Source organism: Zea mays, chromosome 4 (assembly GCF_902167145.1).
Source record: "Zea mays cultivar B73 chromosome 4, Zm-B73-REFERENCE-NAM-5.0, whole genome shotgun sequence".
In the NCBI taxonomy this organism is placed as follows: Eukaryota; Viridiplantae; Streptophyta; class Magnoliopsida; order Poales; family Poaceae; genus Zea; species Zea mays.
Genome location: NC_050099.1, coordinates 14,930,883 through 14,948,181, shown reverse-complemented (window position 1 = coordinate 14,948,181; position 17,299 = coordinate 14,930,883). Strand labels below are relative to the sequence as shown.

The 17,299-nt window shown below is 43.3% G+C and overlaps 1 pseudogene; it reads left to right on the top strand.

Annotated features, from left to right (window-relative positions):
* Positions 1–9,060: 9,060 nt before the first annotated feature.
* LOC103655120 (uncharacterized) lies at positions 9,061–9,852 on the top strand (annotated as a pseudogene).
* Positions 9,853–17,299: the final 7,447 nt, after the last annotated feature.

Below are 17,299 nucleotides of genomic sequence, written 5' to 3'. Positions count from 1 at the left end.
AGTTATCGGGAATTTTGTAAGTTTTGAGTGCATGATCGAAGGCTCGAGGAAGATCAACGAGCTTGATGATCCATCCACATCCGAAGCTCAACCCGTCGCATTCAAGGCGACGGAGGAAAAGAAGGAGGAGGCTACACCAAGTCGACAACCTATAGACGCCTCCAAGCTCGACAATGAGGAAATGGCGCTCGTCATCAAGAGCTTCCGCCAAATCCTCAAGCAAAGGAGAGGGAAAGACTACAAGTCCCGCTCCAAGAAGGTTTGCTACAAATGTGGTAAGCCCGGCCATTTTATTGCTAAATGTCCTATATCAAGTGACAGTGACCGAGGCGACGACAAGAAGGGGAGAAGAAAGGAGAAAAAGAAGTACTACAAGAAGAAGGGCGGCGATGCCCATGTTTGTCGGGAGTGGGATTCCGACGAAAGCTCAAGCGACTCCTCCGACGACGAGGACGCCGCCAACATCGCCGTTACCAAGGGACTTCTCTTCCCCAACGTCGGCCACAAGTGCCTCATGGCAAAGGACGGCAAACGGAAGAAGGTTAAATCTAACTCCTCCACTAAATATGAGTCTTCTAGTGATGATAATAATAGTGATGAGGAGGATAATTTGCGTGTTCTCTTTGCCAATCTTAACATGGAGCAAAAAGAAAAATTAAATGAATTGATTAGTGCTATTCATGAAAAGGATGACCTTTTGGACTCCCAAGAGGATTGTCTAATTAAAGAAAACAAGAAACATGTTAAGGTTAAAAAGGCTTATGCTCTAGAAGTAGAAAAATGTGAAAAATTATCTAGTGAGCTAAGCACTTGCCGTGAGATGATTGACAACCTTAGGAATGAAAATGCTAGTTTAAATGCTAAGGTTGATTCTCATGTTTGCATTGTTTCAACTTCCAATCCTAAAGATAATAATGATGATTTGCTTGCTAGGATTGAAGAACTGAATATTTCTCTTGCTAGCCTTAGAGTAGAAAATAAAAATTTAATTGCTAAGGCTAAAGATTATGATGTTTGCAAAGTTACAGTTTCCGATCTTAGAGATAAAAATGATATTCTTCATGCTAAGATTGTTGAACTTAATTCTTGCAAACCCTCTACATCTATTGTTGAGCATGTATCTATTTGTACTAGATGTAGAGATGTTGATGTTAATGCTATTCATGATCATATGGCTTTAATTAAACAACAAAATGATCATATAGCAAAACTAGATGCTAAAATTACCGAGCACAACTTAGAAAATGAGAAATTTAAATTTGCTCGTAGCATGCTTTATAATGGGAGACGCCCGGGCATCAAGGATGGCATTGGCTTCCAAAGGGGAGACAATGTCAAAATTAGTGCCCCTCCTAAAAGATTGTCTAATTTTGTTAAGGGCAAGGCTCCCATGCCTCAGGATAACGAGGGTTACATTTTATACCCTGCCGGTTATCCCGAGAGCAAAATTAGGAGAATTCATTCTAGGAAGTCTCACTCTGGCCCTAATCATGCTTTTATGTATAAGGGTGAGACATCTAGCTCTAGGCAACCAACCCATGCTAAGTTGCCTAGAAAGAAAACTCCTAGTGCATCAAATGATCATGCCATTTCATTTAAAACTTTTGATGCTTCTTATGTGCTTACTAACAAATCCGGCAAGGTAGTTGCCAAGTTTGTTGGGGGCAAACACAAGGGTTCCAAGACTTGTGTTTGGGTACCCAAAGTTCTTGTGTCTAATGCCAAAGGACCCAAAACCGTTTGGGTACCTAAAGTCAAGAACTAAAATTGTTTTGTAGGTTTATGCATCCGGGGGCTCAAGTTGGATACTCGATAGCGGGTGCACAAACCACATGACAGGGGAGAAAAAGATGTTCTCCTCATATGAGAAAAACCAAGATCCCCAACGAACTATCACATTCGGGGATGGAAATCAAGGTTTGGTCAAAGGATTGGGTAAAATTGCTATATCACCTGACCATACTATTTCCAATGTTTTTCTTGTTGATTCATTAGATTACAATTTGCTTTCTGTATCCCAATTATGTCAAATGGGCTACAACTGTCTATTTACTGATGTAGGTGTTACTGTCTTTAGAAGAAGTGACGATTCAATAGCATTCAAGGGAGTGTTAGAGGGTCAGCTATACTTGGTAGATTTTGATAGAGCTGAACTCGACACTTGCTTGGTTGCTAAGACTAACTTGGGTTGGCTCTGGCACCGCCGACTAGCCCATGTTGGAATGAAGAATCTTCATAAGCTTCTAAAGGGAGAACACATTTTAGGACTAACCAATGTTCATTTTGAGAAAGACAGGATTTGTAGCGCATGCCAAGCTGGGAAGCAAGTTGGCACTCATCATCCACACAAGAACATCATGACGACCGACAGGCCACTGGAACTCCTACACATAGATCTATTCGGCCCGATTGCTTACATAAGCATCGGCGGGAGTAAGTACTGTCTAGTTATTGTGGATGATTATTCTCGCTTCACTTGGGTATTCTTTTTACAGGAAAAATCTCAAACCCAAGAGACCTTAAAGGGATTCTTGAGACGGGCTCAAAATGAGTTCGGCTTAAGGATCAAGAAAATAAGAAGCGACAACGGGACAGAGTTCAAGAACTCTCAAATTGAAGGCTTTCTTGAGGAAGAGGGCATCAAGCATGAGTTCTCTTCTCCCTACACCCCTCAACAAAATGGTGTAGTGGAGAGGAAGAATCGAACTCTATTGGACATGGCAAGGACCATGCTTGATGAGTACAAGACTTCGGATCGGTTTTGGGCCGAGGCGGTCAACACCGCTTGCTACGCCATCAACCGGTTATATCTTCACCGAATCCTCAAGAAGACATCATATGAACTCCTAACCGGTAAAAAGCCCAATATTTCTTATTTTAGAGTCTTTGGTAGCAAATGTTTTATTCTTGTTAAAAGAGGTAGAAAATCTAAATTTGCTCCTAAGACTGTAGAAGGCTTTTTACTTGGTTATGACTCAAACACAAGGGCATATAGAGTCTTTAACAAGTCCACTGGACTAGTTGAAGTCTCATGTGACGTTGTGTTTGATGAGACTAACGGCTCTCAAGTAGAGCAAGTTGATCTTGATGAGATAGGTGAAGAACAGGCTCCGTGCATCGCGCTAAGAAACATGTCCATTGGGGATGTGTGCCCTAAGGAATTCGAAGAGCCTCCAAATACACAAGATCAACCATCCTCCTCCACGCAAGCATCTCCACCAACCCATGATGAGGACGAGGCTCAAGTTGATGAAGGAGAGGATCAAAAGGATGAGCCACCTCAAGATGACGGCAACGATCAAGGGGGAGATGCAAATGATGAAGACAAGGAGGACGAACAACCAAGGCCGCCACACCCAAGAGTCCACCAAGCAATCCAACGAGATCACCCCGTCGACACCATTCTCGGCGACATTCATAAGGGGGTAACCACTCGATCTCGTGTTGCACATTTTTGTGAGCATTACTCTTTTGTTTCCTCTATTGAGCCACACAGGGTAGAGGAAGCACTCCAAGATTCGGATTGGGTGGTGGCGATGCAAGAGGAGCTCAACAACTTCACTAGGAATGAGGTATGGCATTTAGTTCCATGTCCTAACCAAAATGTTGTAGGAACCAAGTGGGTCTTCCGCAACAAGCAAGACGAGCATGGTGTGGTGACAAGGAACAAAGCTCGACTTGTGGCTAAGGGATACTCCCAAGTCGAAGGTTTGGATTTCGGTGAAACCTATGCACCCGTAGCTAGGCTTGAGTCAATTCGTATATTATTGGCCTATGCTACTTACCATGGCTTCAAGCTTTATCAAATGGACGTGAAAAGTGCCTTCCTCAACGGACCAATCAAGGAAGAGGTCTATGTTGAGCAACCTCCCGGCTTTGAAGACAGTGAGTATCCTAACCATGTCTATAAGCTCTCTAAGGCGCTTTATGGGCTCAAGCAAGCCCCAAGAGCATGGTATGAATGCCTTAGAGATTTCCTTATCGCTAATGGCTTCAAAGTCGGCAAGGCCGATCCTACTCTATTCACTAAAACTCTTGACAATGATTTGTTTGTATGCCAAATTTATGTTGATGATATTATATTTGGGTCTACTAACGAATCTACATGTGAGGAATTTAGTAGGATCATGACACAGAAATTCGAGATGTCTATGATGGGGGAGTTGAAGTATTTCTTAGGATTTCAAGTGAAGCAACTCCAAGAGGGCACCTTCATTTGTCAAACAAAGTACACTCAAGACATTCTAACCAAGTTTGGAATGAAGGATGCCAAGCCCATCAAGACTCCCATGGGAACAAATGGGCATCTCGACCTCGACACGGGAGGTAAGTCCATGGATCAAAAGGTATACCGGTCGATGATTGGTTCATTGCTTTATTTATGTGCATCTCGACCGGACATTATGCTTTCCGTATGCATGTGTGCAAGATTCCAAGCCGACCCTAAGGAATCACACCTTTCGGCCGTAAAACGAATCTTGAGATATTTGGCTTATACTCCTAAGTTTGGGCTTTGGTACCCTCGGGGATCCACATTTGATTTGATTGGTTATTCGGATGCCGACTGGGCGGGGTGTAAGATTAACAGGAAGAGCACATCAGGGACTTGCCAGTTCTTGGGGAGATCCTTGGTGTCTTGGGCTTCAAAGAAGCAAAATTCGATCGCTCTTTCAACCGCCGAAGCCGAGTACATTGCCGCAGGTCATTGTTGCGCGCAATTACTTTGGATGAGGCAAACCCTGCGGGACTACGGTTACAAATTAACCAAAGTTCCTTTGCTATGTGATAATGAGAGTGCAATCAAAATGGCCGACAATCCCGTCGAGCATAGCCGCACTAAGCACATAGCCATTCGGTATCATTTTCTTAGGGATCACCAACAAAAGGGAGATATCGAGATTGCTTACATTAATACTAAAGATCAATTAGCCGATATCTTTACCAAGCCACTTGATGAACAAACTTTTACCAAACTTAGGCATGAGCTCAATATTCTTGATTCCCGCAACTTCTTTTGTTAGATTGCACACATAGCTCATTTATATACTTTTGATCATATCTCTTTTATATGCTATGACTAATGTGTTTCCAAGTCTATTTCAAATCAAGTCATAGGTATATTGAAAGGAAATTGGAGTTTTAGGCGAAGACAAAGGCTTCCACTCCGCAACCCATCCTTCGCCGTCGCTCCAAGCCACTCTCCATCTTTGGGGGAGAGAACAAAAGGACTTCATCTTTGGTATAATCTTAACTCATTTGTTTATGACCAAAGAGGAAGACATTACTTCAAGGGCTCTAATAATTCCGTTTTTGGCGATTCATGCCAAAGGGGGAGAGAGTATGAGCCCAAAGCAAAAGGACCGCACCACCACCAATTTCAAAAACTTAGTGTTTTCCAAGAGTATTTATCAATTGGTATCCTATTGTGTTCAAAAGAGGGAGAAAGTAGTATTTCAAAAATGATATATCAAAACCCTCTTGAACACTAAGAGGAGGATCTCCTTTAGGGGGAGTTATGTTTAGTCAAAGGAAAAGCATTTGAAACAGGGGGAGAAAATTTCAAATCTTGAAAATGCTTTGCAAAATCCTATTCATTTACCTTTGACCATTTGCAAAAGAACTTTGAAAAGGATTTACAAAAAAAAAGTTTGCAAAAACATAACATGTGGTGCAAGCGTGGTCCAAAATGATAAATAAGAAAGAAACAATCCATGCATATCTTGTAAGTAGTTATATTGGCTCAAATTCCAAGCAACCTTTACACTTACATTATGCAAACTAGTTCAATTATGCACTTCTATATTTGCTTTGGTTTGTGTTGGCATCAATCACCAAAAAGGGGGAGATTGAAAGGGAATTAGGCTTACACCTAGTTCCTAAATAATTTTGGTGGTTGAATTGCCCAACACAAATCTTTGGACTAACTAGTTTGCTCTAGTGTATAAGTTATACAGGTGTCAAAGGTTCACACTTAGCCAATAAAAAGACCAAGTGTTGGGTTCAACAAAAATGCAAAGGAGCAACCGAAGGCTCCTCTGGTTTGGCGCACCGGACTGTCCGGTGCGCCACCGGTGCACCAGAGGACTCAGGTTTCAAACTCGTCACCTTCGGGAATTTCAAGAGGCCACTCCGCTATAATTCACCGGACTGTCCGGTGTGCACCGGACATGTCCGGTGCTCCAAGGAAGGGCGGCCCCAGGAACTCGCCAGCCTCGGGTTTTCATTCCAGCCGCTCCGCTATAATTCACCGGACTGTCCGGTGTGCACCGGACTGTCCGGTGCATCTGCGGAGCAACGGCTACTTCAGGCGCCAACGGCTACCTGCAGCGCATTTATTGCGCGCCAGCGCGCGCAGAGGTCAGGCACGCCCATGCTGGCGCACCGGACACTCTACAGTACATGTCCGGTGCACCACCGGACATCAAGGCGGACCCAGAAGTCAGAACTCCAACGGTCGATTTCCAACGGCACTGGTGACGTGGCGGGGGCACCGGACTGTCCGGTGCGCCATCGAACAGACAGCCCAGCCAACGGTCAAGTTTGGTGGTTGGGGCTATAAATACCCCAACCACCCCACCATTCATAGTATCCAAGTTCTCTACTTCCCAACTACTACAAGAGCTCTAGCATTCAATTCTAGACACACCAAAGAGATCAAATCCTCTCCATATTTCCCACAACGCCCTAGTGACTAGAGAGAGAGATTTGCTTGTGTTCTTTCGAGCTCTTGTGCTTGGATTGCTTCCTTCTTTCTTGATTCTTTCTTGTGATCAAACACTCACTTGTAATTGAGGCAAGAGGCACCAATTGTGTGGTGGCCCTTGCGGGAAGTTTGATTCCCAAGTGATTTGAGAAGAGAAGCTCACTCGGTCCGAGGGACCGATTGAGAGAGGGAAGGGTTGAAAGAGACCCGGCCTTTGTGGCCTCCTCAACAGGGAGTAGGTTTGCAAGAACCGAACCTCGGTAAAACAAATCCGCGTGTCACACTCTTCATTTGCTTGCGATTTGTTTTGCTCCCTCTCTCGCGGACTCGTTTATATTTCTAACGCTAACCCGGCTTGTAGTTGTGATTATTTTTTGAGAATTTCAGTTTCACCCTATTCACCCCCCCTCTAGGCGACTTTCACACCTCACCAACTATTTGCAAAGATTCAACAACATGAGTCTGAAGAAGCCCCAATCAAGACAAGAGACACTCATGCCTTGATCTTAAATGAACAAGATTTCTCCAAGAAGAACAAAGATCACAAGACAAAGAAAGTGGTCGAAACATCAAGTGATGAAGATAGTTCAAGTGATGAAGACACAACTATGTTCATCAAAACCTTCAAGAAGTTTGTGAGGAAAAATGATAAGTATCACAGAAAAGGAAAGAAGAGGGCATGTTATGAATGTGGCCAAACCGGTCATTTCATAGCGGATTGTCCAAACAAAAAGGAACAAGAAGCAAAGAAGGAATACAAAAAGGATAAGTTCAAAAAGGGGGCAAGAACAAGGGATACTTCAAGAAGAAGTATGGAGAAGCTAGATAAAAGAAAAGCAACTCTTGAAATGCTATTCAATAAAGATGAAATGCTAGAAGTCTTGACTAAGGAAGTATCTTTAGTCAAAATAACTATAGAGGATAAAGAGAAAGAAATTACAAATATGAAAACCTCTATAGTTAATCTTGCAAATGAAAAGAATGCACTTGAATCAAGCATGTTAAGCTTGACAGTCCAAAATCAAGAACTTCAAGTGCAACTTGAAAGCTGCAAGAACCTCAATGCTTCATCGTTATTGGTTGAATCTAAGGCTAGCTCCTCAAATAATACCATTTGTAAACATTGTGTAAAATATCATGCTTCTTGTTGTTTGACTAACCATGCAAGGAAGAAAAGCTCACATGTTAAGGTCAAAGAAATATTGAAGAAATGCTCTAGCAATGATGGGTTAAAGAAAGTTGAACCCAAGTACAAGTCCTTAAAGCCCAACAATGGGAGAAAGGGGTTTGGGTACAACTCATATAAGGTAAACCCTAGCATAGAGCATAAGGGATAGAGATCCCCCAAGTTCATAGAGGGAACCACCTTATATGATGCCTTGGGGAGGATTCACTCCTCAAATGACAAGTCAACTCAAGTAAAGGTAAACTTGAGTTACACAAAGGACAAGATGAAGGATGCGGTCTCCACAAATGGAGAAAAGTTTAGAGCTCCCATTTCTCATTCTTATCTTTCACTACACCAAAATCATACATTTCCTACGGTTTTTTAACTTCCTACAGCTTTTATAACAAACCGTAGGAAATAAATAACTTTCGAGAGGCAACTGATAGCTCTAGGAAATAAACATAACTTCCTACAGTATTTTATAAAAGCTGTCGGAAGTTAAAAACTTGTAGGAAGTTATCTAACTTCCTACGGTCTCCTCTAGGAAGTTAGATTTCAGCTGTTGCTCAGTCAAACGAAAAGCTAACTTCCTACGGCTGGCTCTAGGAAGTTAGCTGCCCAGCTAACTTCCTACGGCCTCCTCTAGGAAGTTAGATTTCAGCTGTTGACCAGTCAAACGAAAAGCTAACTTTCTACGGTTGGCTCTAGGAAGTTAGCTGCCCAGCTAACTTCCTACGACCTCCTCTAGGAAGTTAGGTTTCAGCTGTTGACCAGTCAAACGAAAAGCTAACTTCCTACGGCCTCCTCTTGGAAGTTAGGTTTCAGCTGTTGACCAGTCAAACGGAAATCCAACTTCCTACGGCCGGCTCTAGGAAGTTACTTAACTTCCTAGAGTAAATGTACAAACTCTAGGAAGTTACGTAACTTCCTACGGCTTTACTCTTGGAAGTTATGTTTTTTTATTTTAAACTTATCCTCAACCTTATCTCTTCTCTCACCTTTCTCAACCCGTCTCTCTCGCGTCTGTTCTTGGAGCCGCCCGCCGCCCACGCCACGCCGCAGCCGCTCCAACCTCCGGCCGCCCCCGCTGCGCCCGCCCCCACCTCACCTCCCTCTCCCGCCTCGCCATAGAAAAAGAACAAGAGGAGCGCGCGTGCTCCCCGGCCCCGCGTCAGGCAGACACGCATTGATGGGCAACTGCTAGGCGACAGAGACGACGACGATGCTGATCCAGCACCTGGGCGGCGGCCGCACGGAGCGCGCCTACTGGGCGCTCTCGGCCAAGGCCGTCATGGCGGCCAACCCGAGCCACTATGTCGCGGCCGTCATGACCATCCCACAGCCAGGCGGCGCGGGAGACGGAGCTGTCTCTGCCTCTGCCGCCGCGCCCGTGAAGCACCTCAAGCTGCTCCGCCCCGACGACACGCTCCTGCTCGGCCGCGTCTATCGCCTCGTCAACTTCGAAGGTACTACTGCGCGTGCAGCGCGCGTCGTGCACGGCACTTGCTCCGAACGAATACGTTCTTGGCCGTGTTAGGTCGCCCGTCACTTCGCGTGTCCGTATTTGGTTCGGACCAGAATGATACTATTTCACCGTTGCTGCCGGACAGCTCTTTCGTCTTGCGCCTTCATTTTCTCATGTCGCTTTTTGTTGCCGGTCCAACTAACGAACGTGAGTGAACTGTGGGTGTGTGTGTTGGGGACGGGCAGAGGTGCTGCGGGAGTTCGCATCGAAGCGACACGTGAATTGAGTCGCGTGAAGGTCCGGGCCAAGGACGAAGGCGAGGACGTGAAGCCGGCGCCCAAGCATCGTCGTCGTCGCTCCAGCAACAGCGGAGAACCGGCCAGCAGTGGAGGCCAGCGCTGCAGAGAATCGCCAAAGGCGAAGGGTGAAAGGGGGCGGGCGCCACCAGCTCGACCGTTCGGTCCACGGTCGGTGAGCAGCCGAGCTCCATCTCCGTGCAAGGTCAACTGCAACTAGCGAGGCTGACAGCGTATTGTAAAATAAGTTCATTGTTAGGGCGCTCAACTGGTGTGGATACCATACCACCAGCTCTAGATGTGTAGCGGCAGCAGTTGGCTAAGCATAGCACTAGACTAGTATAGTAGTATCCATGCATGGAGTTGATGGTGTTTTTGGTTTCTAACAACTAATATGTCGGTTCTTTACAGTTTATTACAAACCAGGGACTTATGGTTGCAATTTTCAATGAAAATGAAATCCAGGTGAGCTATTGATAGGCAGTGAAGTTTTTATGCATTCAAACTATTAATATGTCATTTTCTATTCAGGTATCTTGGAGATGAGAATGGCCTTCTTTCTGTATTGAAGTATGATGTAGATGATGGGAAGCTTCAAATAATGCCATACAATGTTCATATCCATTCTCTAATCGGTACCTTTATGCCTTTCTTGCCAAATATTAACTAAAACTAGAATGTTTCTTCCATTTGCTTCTGTTGATGCCAAAAACTGATGGTGTTGCTGCTGTATGAAGTTAAAATGTTGAAGAAAAATCCATTCCTGAGCAAAGATAATTATAGTCTATTACTAAGTTTTCAGTACTCAATCGAAATATATGATGTTAGTCACAACTCACAACTGCATAAGCAAATGGTTTGAGTCAATAGAAATTTTAGTGAACTTGAGCATGCAATCAATATTCATAACTTACTGCAATTTAGTATAACTTGAGCATGAACATCAATGTTCATAGTTTACTGTAACTTTCTGTTATGTATTCATTTACTTGGATGGAAGCATGCTTACTGGTGTTTCGTTATATTATGATGTAACTCAGCAAATGTCATTTGTACATGTACATTAGACCCCTCCAGCTACCTTGCCAACGCATGAATAAAGACGACGGGTTAGACTTTGTCGAAACCCTCTTCACTAGTGGAGGTATCGACCATCACTTGTCACTGTAACTCGATGGTGATCAGCGACCGTGAGCTTCCATGTTACTGCGTTCTGATACTTGAGACTTTTATTATGACTATGTATGAGATATTGTCTCTTATTAGTACTAGATGATGAGATGTGTCTTATTATGACTATGGATGAAACTTTTGTGATGTAATTGATGAGACTATGGATGAGACTTTTGTGATGTAATTGATGAGACTATGGATTTAAATATTGTTATGTGATTGTGTGTGAGATGTTTTGTGTAAAAATATGTTGTGCTATATAGCTGTTGATATATTTGTTATGTTGTGGAATGTGGTGTAAAATAAAAATAAATATCATTTGTAATGCTGGTCAAATTAACTTCCTAGAGGCTTATTAAGCCGTAGGAAGTTAGCCAGCTAACTTCCTAGGGGCTACAGTCAGCAGTAGGAAGTTAGCTAGCTAACTTCCTAGGGGCTACAGTAAGCTGTAGGAAGTTAGTCGTAGGAAGTTAGTCAGCTGACGGCGTGAAGCTACTAACTTCCGAGAATCTACTAACTTCCGAGAGGCTTTGTTGGCTGTAGGAAGTTAGCTAACTTCCTAGAGGGCTCTAGGAAGTTAAGCTAACTTCCGACAAGAAATTTCCGAGAGCCAAACTTCCGACGGGATGGCTTAACTTCCAAGAGTTTAGCTAACTTCCTAGAGTTTAGGCCTAACTTCCTAGGGTTTAGGCTCTAGGAAGTTTACTATTTTGGTGTAGTGTTTGTGATTATATGTTGACTTGGGATTCAGGAAAATTGGTTGTAAAATATGTGGGTGCCTACACTAAGAGAAAGGTCATGAAAAGGAGTGTGTGGGTACCCAAGGCTATAACTAACACTGTAGGACCCAATTCAATTTGGGTACCTAAAAGCATAGCCTAAATTTATTTTACAGGTCTACTCCTCTGGTGGGTCAAGCTGGGTGCTTGACAGTGGATGTACAAATCACATGACCGGGGAGAAAGACATGTTTCACTCCTTGCAACTAACTCAAGAAGCACAAGAAATTGTGTTTGGAGATAGTGGCAAGAGTAAAGTGATTGGTATTGGTAAAATTCCTATCTCTGACCAACAATCACTTTCAAATGTTTTGCTAGTAGATTCTCTAAGCTACAATTTGATGTCTGTTTCACAACTTTGTGGAATGGGATATAACTGTCTATTTTCTGATGTGGATGTGAAGATCCTTAGAAGGGAGGATTCCTCAGTTGCTTTTACGGGTCGCTTGAAGGGCAAACTTTATCTTGTTGATTTCACAACAAATAAGGTGACACCTGAGACTTGTTTAGTGGCAAAATCCGACAAGGGTTGGCTATGGCATCGCCAGCTAGCTCATGTCGACATGAGGAATATGGACAAACTTCAAAAGGATAGTCACATCATTGGACTAACAAATGTTGTGTTTGAGAAAGATAGGGTTTGTGGCGCATGCCAAGTAGGAAAGCAACATGGAGTCCCACATCAATCAAAGAATGTGGTCACAACTAAGAGGCCTTTGGAGCTTCTTCATATGGACCTATTCGGTCCCATGGCCTACATAAGTATTGGAGGGAGTAAGTATGGTTTAGTTATTGTTGATGATTTTTCTCGCTTCACCTGGGTTTTCTTTTTGAGTGACAAAGGTGAAACCCAAGAGACCTTGAAGAAATTCATGAGAAGAGCTCAAAATGAGTTTGAGCTTAAAATCAAGAAAGTGAGAAGTGACAATGGGACAGAGTTCAAGAATACAGGTGTTGAAGAATTCTTAAGCGAAGAAGGAATCAAACATGAGTTCTCGGTCCCCTACACTCCACAACAAAATGGTGTAGTGGAAAGGAAAAATCGAACACTAATTAAAGCCGCAAGAACCATGTTAGATGAATACAAGACATCTGACAACTTCTGGGCTGAGGCGGTCAACACCGTCTGTCATGTAATCAACCGGCTATATCTTCATAAGATCTATGAGAAGACTGCTTACGAGCTTCTCACTAGTAACAAACCTAAAGTTGATTACTTTAGAGTCTTTGGTTGTAAATGCTTTATTCTTAACAAGAAAGTCAAGAGCTCGATGTTTTCTCCTAGAGTGGACGATGGTTTCTTGCTTGGTTATGCATCAAATGCGCATGGATATCGTATTTTCAACAATACCATCGGTCTTGTTGAAATAGCAATAGACGTGACATTTGATGAATCTGATGGCTCGCAAGGGCATGTTTCTAATGATATTGCAGGAAATGAAGAACCACCTTGTGAGGCCATAAAGAAGCTTGCAATAGGTGAAGTGAGACCACAAGAAAATAATGATGAAGAAGGAACCTTTTGGATGACAAATGAGGTCTTTGATGTGGGCGCAAAGGTGGTGGGTGATAAATCCTCCACTCAAGCAAACCCATCAACCTCAAGTCATCCAATTCTTGAAGAAGTTCATCAACCCCAAGAGCTGCCAACCATGGTGGAAGATGAACCTGAAGTTGTGGTTGATGAAGTGCCTCTTGATCAAGAGGATGGTGATGAAGAGCAAATTCAAAGACAACCATCATTGCCTCATTCAAGTCCATCATACCATCCAAAGAGATCATCCAGTGGACAACATTCTTGGCAGTATCAGAAGAGGGGTAACAACTAGATCTCGTTTAGCAAATTTTTGTGAATTTTACTCGTTTGTTTCCTCTCTTGAGCCACTTAAGGTTGAAGAAGCGCTGAGTGATCCGAATTGGATAATCGCAATGTAAGAGGAGTTAAACAACTTCACTCGGAATGAAGTCTAGTCCTTAGTTCAAAGACCTAAGCAAAATGTGATTGGAACAAAATGGGTCTTTATAAATAAACAAGATGAGCATGGTGTTGTTACAAGAAACAAAGCACGGTTGGTTGCCCAAGGCTTCACTCAAGTGGAGGGACTTGACTTTGGTGAAACATATGCGCCGGTAGCAAGGTTAGAGTCAATAAGAATATTAATTGCCTATGCTACTAATCATGATTTCAAGTTGTACCAAATGGATGTCAAGAGCGCATTTCTTGGGCGGTCCTTAGTGTCATGGAGTTCCAAGAAACAAAATTGTGTTGCACTCTCCACTGTAGAAGCTGAGTACATAGAAGCTGGTGCATGTTGTGCACAGTTGCTATGGATGAAGCAAACCCTTAGAGACTTTGGTTGTGAGTTTAACAAAATTCCACTGCTGTGTGACATTGAGAGTGCCATTAAACTTGCAAACAATCCTGTGCAACACTCTAGAACTAAACATATCGATATTAGACATCATTTCTTGAGAGACCATGAAGCCAAAGGAGATATCGAATTATTCCATGTGAGCACCGAAAATCAACTAGCCGATATCTTCACCAAACCTCTTGATGAGACTAGGTTTTGTTTTCTAAGGAGTGAACTAAATATCTTGGATTCTCGAAACGTGTCTTAAGAAATAAAATTTGAGTCATGATTGATTGGTATAAAGGTGTTTTGTGAACAATATGAAGTTTGAAATCTTACTTTTATTGCCTAAATTATTCATATCATAAATATTGCTTGTATACTAGGCCTTATCGGATTGTCTCTGAAAACTGGTAGAGTAAACCGACTGAGTAAGCCACTCAACCGGATTCTCTCTGGTGAGAACCGGTTGAACCGGTTTTCGGATTCTGCGCAGTCAGTCTGTTCCGCAGTCTGCGCTGTCAGTGCGTCAGTTTTTCTGTGCAGTCAATCCTCGTTTTCTGTGCATTTACTGTGCGCGCTGCAGCAATACCGGTTGAACCGGTTTCTGGACCGGTTGAACCGGTTTTGGTCAGTTTGACCAGCCGCTGCTGCCCCTTTTCTCTCCTCTCCTCTCTACTTTCTATCTTCACTCTCTCATTTCTTCCTGCCACCAATGCCCTCGTTTCTCTCTCCCTCTCTCACATCCTACACTCATATCCCTCCAAAAACTATCAAAACTTCGTAGAGATTGTTGGAGATTCGATCCCCTCGGGCCCCTCTACCATCTCTCCACTCTTATTCCAGATTTTCGTGGACGGTTTCACAGATCGAGGTATTATTTCATCTTCCCTATTTTTAACTCGATCCATACAGTTCTTGATTATCTTAAGTATCTCTTCAAGGAGATTGTGTAGTTTAGGTGTATGGCACACTTAAACTATTATCATTGTCTCGAACATTGTTTTGAGTTAAGTAGATTGGTATTGTTCATTGTAGCTAAACCGCTCATATGAACAGTTGAAGTGCATGCCCAATATTATACTTGTCTTTCCTCAAACGTGTTCATTAAAATCCTTGACCATCAAATATCTCTCTCACCATATTTATTTTTGGTTTGATCTTAAGGATGGTTCGTCATAGAAATCCATCGGTGGTTGAATCCGATTCAAGTGACGATGCCCCAGAAATTCATGAAGACACTCCTCCTCGGTCTAGATACAAGCGTGGGCGCGGATCTAGCAATGTCATGCCAGGTGGTGAGGCCTCTAGGTCTCATGGAGCTCGCGGACGAACGGCTCGGAACCCCTCCAGTCGGTCTCGTCCCGCGACGAATCCACAGGCCTGGGAGGCTACTAGTGATGAAGGAGGAAAGGATGATGATGTTAATCTCCCTCCTGCTCATGCTCCCATTATCCAGGGATTAGTGCTTCACAAAGCGCAGGCCCGTTGTTCCGCCAATGAACAGGTTATTGATTTCAGTGCCAGCAGAGGGTCTGCCCTTCTTCAAGATATGTGATTCCAGAATCCTACCTTTCATGTTCATGATGCCAGGATTGATGGTAATCGCTTCTGGACTCTCCTTCATGTCGATTTCTATAACTCAGTTATCCTTCCAAAGAAGCACCAGCCCATCCTCCATCAGTGTTTTATCAACTGGAGCGGGTGCGAAGCTATTGGGGATCCTGAGATGACACAGGCATTAAGGATATGTGAGCAAAAGAGGATGAAGAATATAATGACATTCTAATATGATTGGAATGATGAAATCATTGCTCAGATTTATTCTACTATGTGGATTAAGCATGCTGATGAGGAAAGTCCATACAACTTTCCTTATCTAAATTTTTTCATTGAAGGAAGCTGGTACAAAGTGAGCTACAGAAGATTTGCTCACATTTTGGGATTTACTGATGAGGATATCTCTGGAGACAAGATCAAGATCCATGACTTTCACCCTTCCACCAGGGATGAAGCCAAGGATCTTCACATTTCTGAGACAGATGAATTCTGGAATCAACAAATCTACACAAGTACTATAGGTACATCAACTCTCTCTACAGGATGACTCTCATCCCCAAAGGGGGAAATCAGATGAACATCCTAGGAGAAAGTAAAGTCCTGCTTTCCTTCATGAAGCCAAATAGCACTGAAAGCTTAAATGTTTTTGACATGATTTGGCAAGAGATCATCCATGCATCCTGCTTTCCTCTCAAGGGATGTCTACATGCCCCCTTCATCATGAAAATGATTGAAGTGGTGACCCAATTTTGATATGAAAAGGGCACAAGACATCTCTCATATACCCCTTTCTGGATTGACCCAAATAATCCAGCAGGGCAGTTGAGGAAAGCCCTTGCCAGCTCTCGTGAGAAAGTTGCTGCTGGTCCCTCTCCTGGTCATGGCTCTCCCACACCACGTGGTCGTGGTCGAGGTCGTGGTCGCGGGATGGGAGCAAGATTGGCTCATGGAATCGCAACTTTCTTCTCCATGTGCAGGAATATCTCTTCTAATGTTCATGTGCGGGAGACTGACGACAACCTCCGTCGTCAGGCCACATCTATGGGTATCCCTTTTGCTCCCCGCTCGCCTGACGTGCCCCTCCATCCTCCTCCGCTAGAGATTAATGAATGGCATTAGCAAACCTATGGGGTTCCATTCATGTCAACAGAAGATGAAGAAGGTGAAGATGAAGAATTTTTTGATGACAGAGAGCAGTATGTCCCGCCTCCCCACCAGGGGGATCCGAGTCCATCTTCATCCTATCCTCCTCCCCAGGATCCTTCTGGTAGCTATCCTCCCCCAGCTAACCCTGGGGAAGAAAACTTTGCAGCAAATCTGGTGTCGCAGTTCTTCGATCCATCCCCTCCCTGATGATATGTGGTTGTTTCTCTCCTCCTGTTTTTGGTGCTCGTTGCCAAAAAGGGGGAGAAGGATTGATGGCTTGGCTTGGTAGCCCCTAGGGGCTAAACGCTTTTATTTATGTAATGAACAATGGTCTATAATAACTCTAGTATTCGCCTATGCTTGTGATGATGCTTGTGATGATGGCTTAGGGCCATAAACAATTTTATGTTGTGATGATCATTATTGTAATAGCTAGTTCTATCACATATCTTATGCTATGCAATGATGAAAATGTTAGAGTAATGTCTTTTTTTACATCATCACATCTTATGTAATATTGTTGCATCCATCAATGATTGTGTAACGTGTTGGCTATTCACTTTCTCCAAATATGTTGCATAATTGACATATCAAGTCAATATGAAGATCAAAAAACTCATGCACATATTTAGGGGGAGCCACACATACACAAGTA